Source organism: Leptinotarsa decemlineata, unplaced genomic scaffold (assembly GCF_025532065.1).
Source record: "Leptinotarsa decemlineata unplaced genomic scaffold, Ldec_3_MD MMD2_tig00026282_RagTag_RagTag, whole genome shotgun sequence".
In the NCBI taxonomy this organism is placed as follows: Eukaryota; Metazoa; Arthropoda; class Insecta; order Coleoptera; family Chrysomelidae; genus Leptinotarsa; species Leptinotarsa decemlineata.
This window is the reverse complement of record NW_027412668.1, coordinates 9,037,527-9,051,617: the sequence shown is the minus strand read 5'-3', so window position 1 is coordinate 9,051,617 and position 14,091 is coordinate 9,037,527. Positions and strand designations below refer to the sequence as shown.

At 35.2% G+C, this 14,091-nt stretch overlaps 1 protein-coding gene across 3 annotated transcripts in view; it reads right to left on the bottom strand.

The window, feature by feature from the left end:
* LOC111514936 (lachesin) overlaps positions 1-14,091 on the bottom strand; it is a 355,844-nt gene that overhangs the window by 134,195 nt on the left and 207,558 nt on the right. The window contains exon 1 of one of the 3 annotated variants that reach the window (XM_074179770.1): positions 1,591-1,744. The exons of the other annotated variants lie outside the window; for them this stretch is intronic. The gene's annotated coding sequence lies outside the window, so the exon portion shown is untranslated. Of the gene's footprint in view, positions 1-1,590; positions 1,745-14,091 lie in introns of those variants that run through there. 3 annotated transcript variants of the gene reach the window in all.

Below are 14,091 nucleotides of genomic sequence, written 5' to 3'. Positions count from 1 at the left end.
TCGTCACATGGGTGTGGTAAAAATGAAGGGTCTTGCGCGCTCCTATTTTTCTGCCCTGGTTCAGATAAAGAAATTGGAGTGATTTGCAAAATTTGCGAAAATTGTTTAGTAAGTAAGAAGTCGCCTGAGAAATCAATTTTGAACCCGTGGCCATGGCCTAATCCACCATTAGGCAGGTTACACTTGGATTTTTCAGGACCTTTTAAGATTAAGAATTTTTTGATAATTTTATGTGCTGATAGTAAGTGGATAGAAGTATTCCCAATGACTTCCATCACTTCGACATTAACCATTGAAGTTCTCAGACCATGTTTTGCAAGATATGGACTACCGGAACAAGTAGTAACAGATAACGGTAGTTTTTTTCATTCAGTAGAGTTTGAGAACTTTTTATCAAAAAACACACAACAACACCACCATTTTATCCGGCATCTAACGGTGCGGTGGAAAATTCAGTAGGCATAATTGAAAAGGCATTAAAAATGCACTGGGGAAGTACAATAATGTAACGATGAATATGTCATTAAACCATTTATTTTGACTATCGTTCAACTCCACACTGTACTACAAAATTAACACAAGCAAAATTATTTCTGGGGAGTTACACACTCGTTTTAATTTGTTATTACCACATGATCAATCAGATTCTATCTCAGAAGCTCAAAATAGGCTAAAATACAATTATTAAAGGTAACAGATTTGTTTATTTCAAAACTGGTGAATCAGTAAAGGTGCGCGATTATAGAAAACCAAATGCGATTGAATGAATTGAGGCAGTTATTTTTAATCAAATAAAAAAATTTCATTTTGTAGAATAAAAATTATTTGATTGATGTGAATCAGTTGATATATCACAAAATGGGGCAAATGATGTGTTATACCCAGATACGTTCCAACCATCTGATATTGTGACAAATGATGAAACATCGAAAATAAAAAATACTTGACCTAAGCTGGTGGTGAAACCTCCAAAACGTTTAGAATATAAAAATTGTTTTCATTCAGTCACATATTTTTAGGGATGAGGGAAGATTGTTTTTAGGGAGGAGATGTAATTTATCTTATTTTGTTTTAATTACACACTGTACAAGACAGCGTACTTGTACGGATTCAAGGTCATTTTTTATATTTCAAATTGTTTTTGTGTTTTGGAGTCAGTTGAAAATAAAGGCTTGTGTTAGATATTTCGAGTATCATTTTTGTTGTTGTGATTTTCTTCAAATTGAGGACAATATATGACACATTGCTTGTTCGTAATTTTTGGCCACTTTCTCCTGTTTCAGAATTGCTTCGAAAATTGCAAAGAACACTGGCACAAGTGTGTTATATCTTGGGAGTACTACTTCGGAGGGGGACGAGATATAAATTGACGAGTAGTAAATATTTTTTGAGAAAAATTGAAATTCACCTTATTTTTCTATCAGACCTCGTACATAGAAAGACAGCTTATATAAAAACTGAATTTGACGAATGTTATCCACAAATATATTTCCGAAGTGATGAAAGTACATAAAAATACGTTTGACCAAATTCTTATAAGGACCAATCTGAACAATTAAATGTTCGTGAACCAAAATCTTAAAAAAATACCTCTCACTACAACCGCATTACTATCATCGTTCATATCAGCACTGGAACGATTTCCATCCATTTTCAGAATTAGCATAAAATTTCACAGCATTCCACACCATTCACGAACATCCATCAGATAACTGTTCTCCGTTCGGAGTTTCGTAGTTCACTACTTCAGGATCCGAACTCTCTTCTATCACGAAAGAGCAATCAAAGTTTCGACTTCGAATGAATATCAAGCACTGAAACTTCAGCTGAATAGTGAGGCACCAAATATCCCCTACCCTTGTTTCATTAAGAGGGTGACATCTGTTAATAAATGTGGATATTGGAAGTGCATTTTCTCCCGTTTCTCCGGTTAATTAAGTGCAAATCAGAATGTTTCTGCAGTGGCAGGTTCTACATTTTTTTCATGGGGGCATTTCATAACTTTTTTTATAGAACCATGAAAGTACTAGAGCGAGAGCCGGTGAATGCCAGACCGATGGAAGTTTTTCTTTGCATAGCCCAACATAGGTAGGTAACGATGGGCTACTATCATTGTGGTTTTGATAGATAGCAGGCAAAATAGGAGTGAAAACCCCTCTTTGGATACCCTAGAATACCTGTTCATGATTAGTAGTAGAGGAACTAAGAGATTACGGGGCAAATGGCAACACCGCCTTATGGGAAATACCATGTAAATTTAGGGTAAAAAGCCAAGCTCCGTTTTGCAAATTTTTGTCCCAACATGGGAATCTCCGTAAGACAGTGTTGCCAGATTTCCCCAGATCCACAAGATTTCATACACCATTCAGATGTCGCAGGATCCACTCACTGTATTGAGAATAAAAATAAAATAACTCTGCGCGCTCGACCCAATACTATCTGGCATTAGAGATGAAATTCAGTCATCGCCACCCTCGTGTGGGTTGAATAATTTCCCAAACTACCTGTTCCATATTAAAAAGTAGGGTCTGTGTGTGTGTGTGTGTGTGAACGGCCAAAAGCCGTGATATTGTAATCTATTTAAGACAGGTGCTGAAGTATTGTGGAGTGAGAATATTAAATAACGTGCATTTGATAAACAATATTGTGAAATCTCGTGATGTATTAACTTGAAAATTATCAACTTGAGTTGTGTCAAGGTAAGGTTAGGACGAATTGTAATTTAGTGACGAATAAAATAACAGTTATTATTTAGGTATATTTTATGTAGGAAAAATACTGAAAAGATTGGAATTGAATTACAGAATACATATTCGGAAGAGAAATATTTTAGGATTGAGAAAATCTTGGGGTTTGGTTAGAATTTAAAAATTGTCGTAAGAGACAACTGCTTTAATGAGCCGATTTTCTATAGTTTGTACCTATATTTTTTGGTAACGTTTAACAAAAAACTTGTCGATTTTGATATTGCACGTAACTTTTGCATTCCGTTACGACCTTCACAGCATATGATATCGGCGTAACTAATCATGATTAGTTTTCTGTATTCAAATCTTTCATTTTGTTTATTCTTTTCATTTTTATAATATATGAGTAACTTCATCATGAGTGGGAGTGATCAAAAGTTCTATTTTTTTTTTTCGATATATTTATTTAAATGTTCACGCTCACTAGCAGTTGAGGTGACATCTACACCCCGCTACAGAAAACAGACAGACACGCGATAGCTGAGAGTGTGTTCTATCGCAAGAATGAATCCTCTCTTTACACAAATAGTGTTTTTCGCTGTTTCAATGGTTGTTGGAGTTTGCTGGGAGACCGAGATATGTGTGTGTGTCTCTCTCGACTGCCGTACTACTATAAATCGAATTATCTAAAACAACAATTCATTCAGGCCAATGTCAAATTACCTACAGTGTAGATTAATGGAGTGACACCTACTCTCCTGGTTAATACCACGAAGGGCATTGGATTATATCCAACAAGTGTCAGTGCAGGATTCTTCATTGAATTCATTCCTACCGCAATAGATTTTCAATTATTGTTAGTGTATATAATCAACATGAAATCGATGATTTATGATAATTGTAAATCGAATTCCTTCAGAGTATCATAAATGAATGAATGAAAGTTTATTGACTACATTACATTACATAATGTTTGTAGTAAGTCCAAATAATATCTAAAAAGACTACAACACAGAGGAACAAAAATAAGATAAAATAAAATTTTAAAATATAGTACACTGCTACTAGCTATTGTAAAATGTCGCAGTGGCGACTGCACTCCATAGAAATACACTAGCGATGTCGAAAATGCTCCATGAAATCACTGACAGAATAAAAACAATTAGTTAGTAAAAATTCTTTTAAGCGCTTCTTGAATTTATTGTTTGATAGGATTTTGTATTTCTGCGGTTACAGGTTGAAAATATTATAATTTAGAGAGTTTTTCTGTGATTTGGTTAGGCGAAAACGATCAGTAGGAATATTGCCTGCAGCTCTGGTATAATGATTATGTATATCGGATTGTTTACGCAGACACATTCGATTTTTGTGGATCTCGAGCAGAACCGAGAAAATGAATAATGAAGGCAAAGACAATATGCGTAATTGTGCAAAAAGGGGCTGGCAGTGATCACGAAAACTCACATTAGCAAGTATCCTGATTGCTTTTTTTTTGAAGTCGGAAAATATCTACAGCACTAGAGGCGTTCCCCAGAGTACAATCCCATAAGTAATGACAGAGTGAAATAATGAAAAATATACATTTTTGAGTGTTGGAAAACTTGTAATTGGCTTCAGTTGACAAGGCAAAAAAATTGAGCTGGCCAATTAACCTCGTAGGTCATCCATATGATTTTGCCAAGATAATTTACTATCTATGATTATGCCTAACAATTTCACACTGTTATCACTCGACATAGTGCTAGACAAACAAAAGGTGAGATTCTTTGTTTTTTCATTATTCAGTTTTAGTTTATTTAATGAAAACCACGTTTCAGCACTTGAGAGTGAAATTTTTACAGACTGTTGCGAATCCGACAAGGTGTCACCTGAAAAGATGAGCGTAGTATCGTCACAAATAGAACTGACTTATAGGGATGTAAAAAATAGGTAGATCATTGGTGTAAATGATAAACCGAAGACTGAGCCCTGGGGCACTCCATGTTTCATAGGTTCATAATCAGATGTACAGCTGTTATATGTGACAGCTTGTGAACGATTTGTTAAATATGAGGCAATGAGCGATAAAGCTACACCTCTTATTCCATAGAACTGCAGATTATCCAGAAGAATAGAGTGAGAGATGCCATCAAACGCCTTAGATAGGTCGCAGAGTGTGATGGCGGTTATCTTGCCCTCCTCAAGGTCCTCGATCACATTACTCACCACCTTCAGAACAGCTTGCGACGTTGATCTCTCTCTTCTGAATCCGAATTGTGAGTCGGTAAAAAAACGAACTAGGCTGAAGCGAACAACAAATGACAGGTTTGTCATCGTCCCAGTATACCCACTCAATTTGTGAATTGTTTTTCCTTATACAAGGAATTGGGCAAATTTCTGATATGCGGTTGGTTACCTCGTTCACAGGCAGATAGGGCGATGACAAACCTGTTATTCGTTGTTCGCTTCAGCCTAGTTTGAGAAATGATACTCTGTTTTGCCGCCAATCACGCTAATTTCGCGATGTGTCGTGGTATACAAAGTGTTTATTGAAAATGCGGCAAAAAATTAAGGGAGTATCCTTGGACTATTCTTAGGATTTTTTGTCTTTTGGTGAATTTTGATAGGGCACTTTGTTTCGAAGATACGGGGTGAAAACGAATTTCGTGAATAACAATTTTGGTCATTTTAAAATTATTAACGTAGCCGTAATGAAAAATCTAACGATTCCGTTGGTACCTATCAACAACATTCCGATTACTACAAACGGCTGCGAATAGTATGTCTCGTGACCCTCGTGTTTTCAAAAGAATTCGGGAGTCGATGAGAAGAAGATTGGATTTTTGCATCCGAAGTAGTCATTGAATGAATGAAAATTCTTGTAGATTGAGAAACATTACATGTAATTTGTGGTAATGAATTGTTGTTGTCAAAATTATTTTTGCTCCGTATCTTCGAAACAAAGCGCCCTATCACAAATCATCAAGGGAAGATTGAACTACTTTAATCTTCCTCTTGAAGATGATCACTTGGTGATTTGAACACCTGCCCAGATGTTAAAAATAACGATTTGGTGTTGGCCCAGTAATATTCAAGTGATTGGTCAACATCCATCCATATTTCATAAACTACACTTCACGATTTGACCTCTACAAACTTTATTTGAAAGCTACTGTGTTAGCAAAACATATCGTGATATATTTTTCGAATAAAGTTTGTGGAGATCAAATCGTGAAGTGTAGTTAATGAAATTACTATGGATCTTCATCAAGTAACGGCAGAATCGATGAGAAAATTCTTCCATATACTTTCATGATTGCTACAACTGAATTGGTGAATGTTTACAATTCCAGTAACAACTACAATGACACATCTACAAATGAGCCATCTACAGAATCGAGAGGAAACTCATCCCTGTCCATTTAATATGAACAAGAAACTTGAATAGCTCCTCAACTATATTTGAAAACGTGAATTTAGATAGTATCTCCGTACATAAACGACTTTTCAGAAAATCATTAATTCAAAGTTCATAGTCCTTCCGTATGAACAAAGAAACACGGATTATATTGGATTTTCAAAAAGTTGAACGTAAAAGTAGAATACAGAACCCTTCGCTCACTTCAACAAATGTTCGTTAATCCTGAAAACAAAATGTTGGAAAGTGAAAAATCAAAGATTTATGAAACGAGCTGTGAGAAATGTGTCAAAAAATATATCGGCCCGGTTGAGTGAGTCATTGGAACTCGTTCCAAAAAACCCACAGCATATATCGAATTTGTAGTGGCGCTCAACACGCCTTGACAAATGTTTGTAGAATGAATAAGAACTGTCTGGAATTGTTGAGATCGGTAGGTATATAATACTAGATTTTTGGATGCTTTAGAGAGTTTGGAAATAGCAAAGTGTGGCATGAGAACTATGTTTGTTCAAAGGTGGTTGACAATATTTCGTGGTGCATTTCATTGGTTCCATTTCATCATTTCATTTGTCTAATGTGATATAAATTGATTAGAAATCCCTGAATGAATCTTTAAAAAATCAAATGAATTATCTGAAAAATGACAATTATATCAAGCAAAAAAACTCAAATAACAGTGGAATAAAATACAAGCAACAATCAAAAAATCAAAAAATTGAACTAATGATGAAAATCACAAATGGTTGACAAGACATGATATTCAAAAATTAAAAGATTTCAAGCCAAGTTAGTTCACGACGTTCCGATTGTTAGTATCCACAATCATTTTGGGTGATAACTGGACTTTCACCTATCCCCTCAAACCTCTCTGCACTTCACTGTTATATTGATGAGTCCAAACATGCTCTGCTATTCCCGATTTGCTGGTTTTTCCTTGCTGTGTGTGTATCTTGAGTGCGACAAAGCGAACTTTCGATGGACTCCTAGTTTCACCGATGTATGATTCTCCGCAGTAGCAGGGTATCCGGTAAATGCAATTTCTAGAATCGCAGTCAGCGTTTGTTGGCCTGGTTTTCGTGAGGATGCTACGGATAGTGATTCCAGATCTGAAGCAGGTCCTGATGTTATACTTGTACCCAATCCTTCTTTTTCTCTCCGATAATCCTCTGTTGTAGGAAAGTACAATTACTGGTTGTAGTGGCTGCTTTTCCTTGTGAGGTTCTTGTTGTCATCCACCCAAATTCTATTTCTCCATCACTTTGGAGTAATCATACCGTTGAAGGTCATGAAGATCATTTTTGATGATGCCTAGTTCCTTTTCAAAACCTTCCTTTGTATTACCGAGCTCAAAAGCACGGTCTACTAGAAACTTGATGAATCCCCTCAAAGAGCAGGATCGTGCTGGGAATCACACGTAAAAAGGTAAGACCTTGTTAGTTCTTAGCTCGCACAAGTTCCTCAACTTCTGAGAGTTGTCGTTCATATGGGGGCGACAGCTGATTAACGGAAAAACAGATTTTAAACAGACAGAAACTGAACAGTTCTGACACGAAAAGCCTCTACACCAACGTTCCTTTCGAGGCAACATTTCAAATCATACAGAGGTAGCTATCCGAAGATGGGGACCTGAAAAATAGAAGAAACTTAGCGACACAAGTAATGATGGAATTACTAGGATGATGTGTACGAAACTGCTACTTACTTCCAACTGAAGGATGAACTCTTCACGTAACATACCAATGGGATCGCCACTTTCACCAGTAAGCCCCGAGTCTGGTTGAGATACGTGGACGACACCTTCATAATATGGAACCATGAGAATGCAGAACTGGACGCCTTCCTGAAGCACATTAACAACGTGAGTCCTTCCATCACTTTCACAATGGAGAAGAAAGTCCACAACGAATTGCCATTCTTGGAGGTTTTGGTGAAGAAGACCGACACTAAATGGGTAACATCTATATACCTACCGAAAACCCTCTCACACGTTACAGTATCTGAACTAGGAATCCAACCACCATCAATCGACTAACAGGGGAATAATCAAGACCGTGCTTTCAGGCTCTGTAATACAACGGAAGATCTCAAAAAGGAGTTAGGCATCATCAAAAATGACCTTCAATTGAACAGTTACCCCAAAGTGATGGTGGAACAGACTTTGGCTAGGAGACAGCAAGAGCCTCACAAGTAAGAGAAGCTTGCACTTCCCTACATCAGAGGATTATCGGAGAGGATAAGAAGAATTGGTTCCAAGTACAACATCAGGACCTGTTGCAGATCCGGAAACACTATCCGTAGGAGCCTCACGAAAACCAGGCCACCAAACGCGAACTGCGATTCCAAGAATTGCATTTACTAGAAACCCTGCGAGAGCGGAGAATCATACATCGGTGAAAGTAAGAGGCCATTGAAAGTTCGCATTGCCGAGCACAAGAAACACCCACAGCGAGGAGAAACCAGCAAATCGGAAATAGCAGAGCATGTTTGGACTCATTTACATAACATCAAGTGGTCTCAAGCTGAAATCATCTACAAGGAGAAACACTGGTTCAGAAGAAAATTCAAAGAAGCCGCACCTACGTTGTCCAACAACGCATCCAGCCAAGCTAGCGTAGCTATCTGCAACATATGGTAACCTTTAATCAAGCGAAACACAACCAATTCATGCCAAACGGTCAGCTCCCGCTGAAACTGATGAACCGGAAAGAGGGAAGAAATGATAGGTGAAACTCGAATGACCCTTAGATAGTGAGATCTCAGAGAAATGAGTTCAGTTATCACCCGAAGACGATTGTGGATACTAACAATCGAAACGTCGTGAAGTAACTTGACTTGAATTTCAATTTTTAATTTTCATTTCTTGTTAAGAAATTGTAATTTTCTGATTTTTTTATTGTTGCTTGATTTTATTTCATTGTAATTTCAGTTTTTCGTTTAACATAAATGTTATTTTTAAGCTAATCCATTCAATTTTGTATAGATTCTTTCAGGGATCAAACAATGAAAGTCCGAACTAATGAAATTCATGATAATTATGGTCAGTGACGAAAGTTTCCATTGTTAACTCACTTATGAATCACTTTGTTGAAATAATCGGAAATTTTCACGAGAAAAGTTTGTGGGAATGTTTATCCGAAATTGTATCAGAAAGTGAAAGTGTACCCTTCAATATATGAATAGAGACTCTTTCCAGAGTTGGTAATTAGTTTATTTCCTCTTCTGAAGAAACCAGGAATGCGTATCAAGTATCTGCTTCTTAGAAGTTACTTCTCTGTTGTCTGGATCAGCGGTTCTGATATTTGGAAAAAGTGCTTGTTTTTGAACTATTCCACAACAGAGGTTTCAGCTTCATCTTTTTCAATTCGAACTGATTTTGAACAGTTGTGACTTTGCCTTTTTGCCTCCCATGCAGCCATTATGAAAAACGACCATTCATTTTGATCGCTCCTAATTCACCCACATCTGATCGATTCATTTCTTCTCTCGCTCACTCATAACAAAGCTTCGTCATCGAGAAGTCATCCGATAGTAAAAGGCGGAAATTTCAGCCATATACTTCGGCCCCAATATTTCCTTTCCTATTTCATAAAGAGGGCGACAGCTGTTAATAAACGGTTATCATGAGAACACTGTTTCCGGAATCTGTCAGATATATCTGTGAATTATTTCGATGTAGGACAGGGGTTGACCAGACTTGATATATCGTCTCTTAAGACGATTTCCGATATTGATTAAATGGACTCTTGATAAGGGTATTATGAAATTATGTGTCGTTTTCTATAAGTGTCTTAGTGATTTTCATCCAATTTCGAGATGTATTTATTGTCTGAGGGACTATGAAAATGATATTTTTGACCAACTATTACAAAATTATTCTTAGAGTTACGAATCCGTACCATAAAATGGGCAAGCATTATCATCATTAGATTCTCTGATGTACATTTCCTCAATGTTTTTTATTCATCCAGCAGCGAAACCACGCTGGAATCAATCGTGTAGATTATTTATATCGACCGGTTTCAAGGTATTACCCCTAATCAGCGAAGGAAAGATTTGACCCAAGCAGCAGTGTACCTAGGACTCGATTGACTTCAACGTGGAACTCTTTTTGGAATATCTTGCATAAATGTCTATCGGATATAATTCAATGCGGTGTCAACGCGGTATCAGCCTGGGAAGTAGTTGTTTTCCGGCATGTGTTCAGCATAACCTACTGTGTAGGTACATTGAAAGAAACCAATGTTTCAAGATTTAATTTGAAATATTTATCCTCTTATAGATATACAGTGTCACCGATAAAGTCCGCATCAAATGGGAAACTTTTTTATTTATCGTTTTATGTGAAATTTGATTTTGGCAGTAGATTTTGCTTAAGAAATGATGTCAAATGGCGTCTACAAAATAGGTCACGTGATTTCCTTAACCTGTCAAAATTGACATTTAAAAAAAGAAACATCGAAAAATGATATTATTATTCAAAATATTCGAAAATATCAAAGGATAAAAACATTTTCTTTTGTAATTTTATACCCACACATCAAGTTTCAAACCCATAATAAGTATTTTATATTTTCACTATTTTTCCGCACTCATGCTTTTTCTACTTATCAAAATTTAAGCACACCTGTATTAAATCATTTATTTTAACCAAACTCGTCACCGAATTTCTTTTTTTGTAATATAATAATATTTTAAGAGCCTCTTTGATGTTAAAAACAAATTTTGAAAAATAAAAGTTGTTAAACTTGATGCAAAGTTCATCTAGTTTCAACGGGGCTTTCAAAACTATACAGTACTTGAGTTTTTTAATGAGCAAATGGCCTCACAATATGAATTAGAACAAAACGGAACATTAGGAAACATCATTTCGTGATTCTTGAAGCCCATTCAATAAAAGAAAAAACTCATAATATTTACATTTACCTACTCCGCTAACAACACTAATTTAAAAAAACTGGGTAAGCTGTGAAAAAATATGAAACTACATAATGTGTTTTAGAAAACGTCACTGTCACTGAATAAATTAATGCCCGTTAGTTCAATGTAATGTATGAAAATTAAAATAATATGTTATCTTTACAAGAAAAAATTGAAATTGTGCTAATTTGTGGTGAAAAAACATTGCATCGACAAGTGGCTGATATTTTTAACGCAAGACATCCTGGTAGACATGTACAGCAATCCACTGTAAGTAGGATTTTAAAAAAATTTAAAGTAACTGGTTCAGTTGAAAATATTTTCAAAAAACGTCATAATCCATCACGCAATAATGATGATGTTCAGTTGGCTGTCTGCCTGGATGTTATCGAACAGGGAAAATCAAGTAATACCAATATTGTAGATAGAACTGGCGTTAAAAGAGAAAGCGTAAGAGCAATTTTACATAAAAATAAATTCAAACCCTACAAACCCAAATTTATAAATACCTTAAAGGAAAGAGATTTTGATGTTCGACTAGATTTCTCTTTCTGGTACCAAGGGGAAGTAGAATTAAACAGAAAATTTCCTTACAAAATCCTATGGACCGACGAAGCTACCTTCACATCGAACGGCGTAGTCAGTTCCCAGAATTGTAGGTGGTGGGCTCAGGAAAATCCTCATTTTGTGATAGAATGTCGGGACCAATATTCATTTAAAACAAATGTGTGATGCGGTGTTTTAAATAATCAGGTAATGGGACCATTTTGTTTTAGACACAATTTAACTTCTCAGGATTATTTGCAATTTCTAAATACTGACATCAGTGATATAGTGGGCAATATGCCGGTTGAAATAAGACACAGTCTGTGGTATCAATGTGACGGGGCTCCTATTCATAGTTCAAGACAAGTCAAAGAGAAACTATTAGAAATGTTTAGGGGCAAAGTTATTGGGCGAAATATGGAGCAAATATGGCCGCCTAGGTCGCCAGATTTAACCCCACTAGATTTTTTCTTGTGGGGTTACTTAAAACAAATCGTTCATAAACAAATACCTTTTCGTGACGTGAATCACCTAGAAACTGTTATTAGAAACTCTATTTTAAACATAAACCCTGTGAGTATCAGCAACTCAATAAAAGATGTATCAAGAAGGACAATTATCTGCATAGAACGCGATGGAAGACATACAGAAATGTAGTGTATTTGATGTCGTGAGTCTTTTTTTCGTGTTTTTTTGCTATTAGGTATAGGTACATGTTTATTTTCAGTTCCTTTCAATTAAGATTAAATTCCACTGTATTTTTTGTTGAAAAAACAATAAACACTCTAAGATATTGTTTCCTAATGTTCCGTTTTGTTCTAATTCATATTGTGAGGCCATTTGCTCATTAAAAAACTCAAGTACTGTATAGTTTGGAAAGCCCCGTTGAAACTAGATGAACTTTGCATCAAGTTTGACAACTTTTATTTTTCAAAATTTGTTTTTAACATCAAAGAGGCTCTTAAAATATTATTATATTACAAAAAAAGAAATTCGGTGACGAGTTTAGATAAAATAAATGATTTAGTACAGGTGTGCTTAAATTTTGATAAGTAGAAAAAGCAGGAATGCGGAAAAATAGTGAAAATATAAAATACTTATTATGGGTTTGAAACTTGGTGTGTGGGTATGAAATTACAAAAGAAAATGTTTTTATCCTTTGATATTTTTGGATATTTTGAAGAATAATGTCATTTTTCGATGTTTCTTTTTTTAAACGTCAATTTTGACAGGTTAAGAAAATCACGTGACCTATTTTGTAGACGCCATTTGACATCATTTTTATAAGTAAAATTTACTGCCAAAATCAAATTTCACATAAAACGATAAATAAAAAAGTTTCCCATTTGATGCGGACTTTATCGGTGACACTGTATATCTCTCCTTGATACAATCTGCAGACTTGTTTGGATTTCTGTTAGAGGGATTGCGTTTCATAGTGTGATATAGACTTTGATTTTTCTCAACGTCATTCTGAAGTTGTTTCATTTCGATGACCAAGAATTGAACACAGAATTTGTCTTTCATACATTTCATATCAAGTTTCTGCTTCTTAGAGGTCACTTCTCTGTTGTCTGGTTCATCGGTAACAAATGAGTTTCATTTGCGTTACTAACAATTATTAAGGAATATTCTGAAATAAGTCACTTTTCATTTCGGAAATATCACTATTTTTTGGAGGACCTTTCCTACAATCTGAAAAATATTTGGATATTTGGTTTGTAATAAAAAAAAACTAGTCAATACTATTCACAGTGAAAATCACTATTTATAGTGGAAACCATACAATAAACTGTATTGATTAATTTTTTTAATATGGATTTTCATCAAGTACCGGCCAGTTCTATTCAATTATGGATTTTAATGAACAGAAAATCTGCTCAACTGAGTTGAAGGGTAAAATGAGAAGTTTACCTGAATATTCACTGGGTAATATAAATCTATGAAAAATATATTCATTCAGTAACTATCAATAAACTCAAAATTTTTGAGTCTACTTTCAACTGTAATATCTCAGGTGGATACCTATTCAATATTCGAAATAGGCAACATTTGAATTATACCTATGCATAATGTGTAAAACTTTAATATTTGTTATATTCACAAACAAGTATGAACTTCCGTGATCTGTCTGTATGTGGTTGTTTGTTTCTTAATTTTTTTGTAACCTTTAATTTTGTCTATCAATGCGGGAATGTATGACATTGATATTTTATTATTATATTTCATTTCTTTCAGCTATTACGACAAATTTTTTCACGTGAGAAATTGTGATTGTGTTATATCTAACATTATTTTATTTTTTGTATTTGTTCATTTAACCACACACAGGGTTAAACCCTCAGTGGATTTGCAATCTATTCATCATTACCTTCAAGATGGTAATTGTATTTTGTATGCAACATGGATGAATTAATATTATTATTATTATTATCCAACCACTGTCCTGAACGTCTTCTGTTATCGTAGAAGATCCACTTTTCATTACACGTGACAATCCGATCTAAAAAAAGGTCGTTTTGGTTGCGCAAAAGTGAAGAA